Source organism: Schistocerca cancellata, chromosome 2, assembly GCF_023864275.1.
Source record: "Schistocerca cancellata isolate TAMUIC-IGC-003103 chromosome 2, iqSchCanc2.1, whole genome shotgun sequence".
Taxonomy (NCBI): Eukaryota; Metazoa; Arthropoda; class Insecta; order Orthoptera; family Acrididae; genus Schistocerca; species Schistocerca cancellata.
In genome coordinates, this window is record NC_064627.1 from 344,075,248 (window position 1) to 344,081,194 (window position 5,947).

The 5,947-nt window shown below is 41.1% G+C and overlaps 1 pseudogene; it reads right to left on the bottom strand.

Annotated features, from left to right (window-relative positions):
• Positions 1 to 519: 519 nt before the first annotated feature.
• LOC126163260 (5S ribosomal RNA) lies at positions 520 to 637 on the bottom strand (annotated as a pseudogene).
• Between the last annotated feature and the right edge of the window lie 5,310 nt (positions 638 to 5,947).

The following is a 5,947-nucleotide window of genomic DNA, read 5'->3' on the forward strand; positions in this document are numbered from 1 at the left end:
GACAATTAACAACCTTCAAGTAAACGATGAAATGCGTATTTGACCATCAGCTGTTTAGTTAAAAACTTAAAGCATCAAACGGTTTTGGTCTTTGACCATTATCAACAGATACCTATCCAATGGTACAGATAAATACGGTAAACAAAAATATGTTAAGAAATTAGAAAGACGTAGAAACCGAAAGTGAATCCTTACAAGGTTAAAAACAGTTGAAGTAAATACATCTCTCACGTCATTAATTGACAGTGGGTACATCTAAGGCGTTGTAATATGTAAGAAGTTCCTGTACAGGGAGTTCTATAAAACTAAACTCCTCCGGAACAAGCCATGAAGGCCCAGCAGTACTGACCGGCCGCCGTGTCATCCTCAGTCGACAGGCATCACTGGATGCGGATATGGAATGGCATGTGGTCAGTACACCGCTCTCCTAGCCGTATGTCAGTTTCCGAGATCGGAGCCGCTACTTATCAATCAAGTAGCTCCTCATTTTTGCCTCACAAGGGCTGAGTACACCTCGCTTGCCAACAGCGCTCGGCAGACCGGATGGTCACCCATCCAAGTGCTAGTCCAGCCCGACAGTGCTTAACTTCAGTGATCTGACGGGAACCGGTGTGACCACTGGGGCAAGGCCGTTGGTATCAGTTAACAGGACGGTGTATACACTAATAAGAAAGCTACAGCCGTAAGTACCGTCCAGGTACAAACGCTGAAGAGTTGGCCAAAGGATTCCACTAAATCTTTTCATCACGTGAAATAAAGTATATCGATCATGAGTTAACTGGTGAGTCCAGGAGACTAGATTATCTTTAGTGAACTTCTTTGGTAGTTCCTCACGTAAACAGAAAGTGGAAAGCGAAGCTGCAATTACAAGTATAGATAACCATTCATCCGACAACATGAAGTTCCGACATCTACAGTATCCCAGTGCTAAACAGTAATATAAACATTGCATGATAATCCATGAGGTGTGTAAAAAAAGCCATTCACAACAAAAGTAATGTAAATTGTGTTCATAACATAAAACAGGTTAAAAGATAAAGTGCTTAATAATACGTACAAACTGTTAACTACTATCTTGCTGTAAGACGGACTTTTTTCTGTATTTCTAATGTGAATGTCATTTTCCACTTCCCGTTTACATGGAAATTACCAGAGCCGTTCACTAAAAATAATCTAGTTTCCTGCAATCAGGAGATAACTCATGATCGGTAAACTTCATATCATCTGATGAAAAGGTTTAGTGGAGGTCCTTGAGCCATTCTTCAGCGTTTGTACCATGACACTACTTACATCTATAGCCTTCTCTTTAGTGTATGTACGAGTAACTGATGGCACTATTGAGTACAACCGTAAATGTCCTGTGTAGAACCGAGCGAGGTGGCGCAGTGGTTAGACACTGGACTCGCATTCGGGAGGGCGAAGGTTCAATCCCGCGTCCGGCCACCCTGATTTAGGTTTTCCGTGATTTCCCCAAATCGCTCCAGGCAAATGGCAGGATGGTTCCTTATAAAGGGCACGGCCGACTTCCTTCCCCGTCCTTCCCTAATCCAATGAGACTGATAACCTCGCTGTCTGGTCTCCTTCCCCAAACAACCCAACCCAACCCCTCCTGTGTAGATTGCATTTATTACATGTTATAACACTTCGGATGTATCCACTGTCTAATAATGACATGAGAGATATAGTTGCTTGAACTGTTTTTAGCCTTGAAATTATTCACGTTCGTTTCGTATCGCTTAATAATTTTTTAACATTTTTTGAGTATGATAATTATCTGTGTTTGAACCTTTGGACAGATAACCATTGATGATGGTCTACCGAAACCGGTTGATGCTTAGGGTTTTCAATAAAACAGCTAACGGTCAAATACGCATTTCATCAGCTTTTCCATTTCACCATTAAGTGGGTGGGAGAGGGTGGCGGGGAGGGTCAACGAAACAGTTTCTAACTGTTTCGAAATTAAGTGTACAGTTTTTCCTGTCATTAAGTACTTTTGTTATAAAATACTGGATGAAGATACTCTCTGGAATGTGCACTCCGTTGAGCTATTCTGCCTCAAGACACACGTTTTAGCTTTAATACTTATTGTCCTTGGTAATAGTTGAATAGGCAATTTGTACCAAGTATTAAACAGTGGATGATCATGACTGTTTCGATTTTATTTTTGATCTCTATATCGTAGTGTGTCCCAGATTGTGGTATATTGATTAGTTAAATGTTAGTCCAACAGTAAGCCAGAGGTCTAAAGACCTCAATGTATAACACTTTAAAACGTTCGTATTTTACGTTATTGAAAAAAAAATTATATTGGTCCAATTTCTGTTATAAAAATAGTCTCACATACTTGTTTTGTGATTTTTTTTTCCCTGTCGTTGCTTAAGAAAACATTTTTAAGCCGTGGTGCCCTGAGAAACAACGTGTAATAAAACCGAAACACGGCCGTCCCTGACCTCCAGGATTTACGGTCCTTAATAAATTACGTTGCGAGCAGTTTACGAGCCTTTCCAGCTCAACACTCGGACTTAAATTGTTAATCAGGCGGGGCTCAGGTGAAAAGTGGCGCTGCCAAATGCGGTAACATGGTTACCGCTGGTGAGTTACGTGCAGCTCCACGTAATAAAGTAAATCTTGCATCATCATCATCTCTTTGCAATGTTACATTGACTGTAATACTCCCGCACCCCCGCTCTTCCCCCGCACCACTCTCTTCCCCCTGCCACATCTACTCTAAGAAATGTCCTGAAGTTTATTTTATAAAAAATTAGTAGTCACTTCATTTTTATTCTACTCGTCTGCACAGCTCGTTATGTTCCTCAACTTTTTTTATTTTGTGCATGTTGTCTTTAGATGAAATACACGACGGAGACAGTAGAATAAGCATACGCTCTGTTTCAAACAACGATATTTAAAGCAGCTTAATAATGTATCGAGAAAAGAGTGCCACCCGTCTTCGAAAGATTTTTAGGACAGGTTCAATGTCATTTCTACAATGCTCTCCCAATGATTGAACTCGCTAGATATATCTGTGCTGTGTGTCCCCTAATGTCTTCTCTCTCTCTCTCAAGCCTGAACTCGTTTATGTTCTAAGAATTTACAAAAGGATCAGTGTGTAGCACCAGTGTGCAGTCTTATTGGCATATGCACCTGAAAGAACAAGGAAATGGCCCAGTAAAACTGAATAATCGTTTTGGTCCCATTACTGCTAAATTTGTAGGCTCGGTATCACACATTCCTCGCGTTACACCTATAAATTTAATCAGCGCGACTGAAATCTGCAATAATTAATCACGATCCTGTGCTCCTTTTTCTACTACTCCAGGACATTATAAAGCATTTATTTACCTACATTTAACTGTAACCGTCATTCATTATACCAAATGGGTATTATGACTGAAACTTTCTGAAATATTGTAGTTACTCCAGGAAAGATAAGTTTCGCATTATACGAGCGTAAAACAAAGGAACATGTCAATAAAGAAGAACATGAAAAAAAGAAACTTATGATGCATATATATCACATTTTATAATTTAGAATAGTAGATTACACAGTAACGGTTGATAGAGAAAAAATTACACAAATATTCTATGATTACTTTTAACGAAACTGTGTGCCTAGAGATGAATGAGAAACATTCTTTTACTTCCTATGGAGTTGAAACAGTGATGCACTGAAGAGCTAAAGAAACTGGTACACCTGCCTAATATCGAGTAGGGCCCCCGCGAGGAAGCAGCACAGCCGTAACACTATGTGGCATGGACTTGACTAATGCCTGAAGAAGTGCTGGAGGGAATAAACACCATGAATTCTGAAAAACTGTCCATAAATCCGTAAGAGTACGAGGGGGTGGAGATCGCTTCTGAAATTCACGATGCAACGCATTCCAGATATGCTCAATAATGTTCATGTCTGGCAAGCGGAAGTGTTTAAACTCAGAAGAGTGTTCTTTGAGCCGCTCTGTAGCAATTCTGGACGTGTAGAGTGTCGCATTGTCCTGCTGCAACTGAACAAGTCCGTCGAATGCACAATGGACATAATGAATGCAAGTGATGAAACAGGATGTTTACATACGTGTCACCTGTCGTATCTAGACATATCAGGGGTCCCATATCACTCCAGTAGCACATTCCCCACACCATTACACAGCCTCCACCACTTGAATAGTCCCCTGCTGACAGGCAGGGTCCATGGATTCATGAGACGTCTCCATACCTGTACACGCCCATCCGCTCGATACAACTTCAAACGAGACTCGTCCAACCAGGCAACATGTTTCCAGTCATCAATTGTCCGATGTCGATGCTGACGGGCCCAGGCGAGGCGTAAAGCTTTATGTCGTGCAATCATCAAGTGTACACGAGAGGGCCTTCGGCTCCTAAATCCAATATTGATGATACTTCGTTGAATGGTTCGCACGCTGACGCTTGTTGATTGTCCAGCACTGAAATCTGCAGTAATTTGCGGAAGAGTTGCACTTCTGTCACGTTGAACGATTCTCTTCAGTTGTCGTTGGTACTGTTCTTGCAGGAGCTTTCTTCGGAAGCAGCGATGTAAGAGGTTTGGTGTTTCACCGGATTCCTGATATTCACTCGTGAAATGGTCGTAGGGGACAATCCTCACTTATCGCTGTCATTAAGATGCTGTGTCCCATCGCTCGTGCGCCAACTGTAACACCTCGTTCAAACTCACGTAAATCTTGTTAACATGCCATTGTAGCAGAAGTAAGCGATCTAACAAATGCGCCAGACACTTGTCAATTATAGGTGCTGTCGATCGCAGCGCCGTATTCTGCCTGTTTATGTATGTCTCTATTTGAATACACATGCCCATACCACATTCTTTGACGCTTCGGTGTACAATCTCAAAAGTAGCGTGTAAAAAAACAGGAATGGGGTGCACTTAAAAGCGTTGGTATTATAGTTATAAATTTTCGTAGCTGTGGTGGGAAATATTCAGATCTCCAAGCACTCTTGACAAACCCTGAATAAGAAATCTTTATGGATGCTGAAAGGTAGCTGAAGTCGGAGATAAGTTCAACCGAAGTTTTTACGTATGTTCTTACGGTGTATCGTAAGGATAGGCTAAATTCAGTTGTTGGCGGTGTGTTTGTTTCAGTGCCCTGCGATATAGATATCCCCCACTGCATCATGCGGAACACCGTCAGTGTAGTTATAAGTACCCAGTACTTTATCTTGTGTTGAGATTGGAGAAGGTAGATGCTGTCAATTAATGAGGGTAAAAAGCGCACTCGACAACCGAATCAAATTAATTAATGGGTCCTTCGACCGACTCCCACTCAGGTCACGCAGTTTCAAAAAGAATTTGATCCTCATTTTGAAAACGTATCCGACTCATACAATTGTAGCTTGTGAAACCTTTACTCTACCGTCATTTTTATTAAGAATATACTTGTTTAAAGTGAGTGGTTGGCATAAAACATCGTACGATATCGTACTAATTGCTTTGGCCGAAAATAATTTTGAACAATTAGTTCAGGAGTCCACACGAAGTTTAAATGGTTGCGATGGCGTAGTAGACATCTTAACGACAGCAGTTCGATACTGAGCAAATACAGAGCGTCATGGCATATACACCGTGACATCCAAATCATCCAACAATAAATCCCTTTTAAACACAGAGGTTCCTAAGAGACAGTCTCCATACTTTCCATACCATGTAAATGTTGACCAAATGTGGCTCTAGTTCAAATACTGTTGATGGCAGTCTAGAGTTTTACGTAAAGTAAATTAATAAGAGATGGTAAGTACTGTTGCAAAGGGAAAAGAACGCGAGTTTTAAAAGAAGGCAATAAACCCAGGATTGACGACGGATTGTAGGACTCGAAGCGTAGTGCAGACCTCAATGCGACATGCTTTCAACAATTTCCACAAAAAAATTCTGTCTGTAAATCTGGCAGAAGTCCGTATAGGTTGTAACTGTATGTAAATT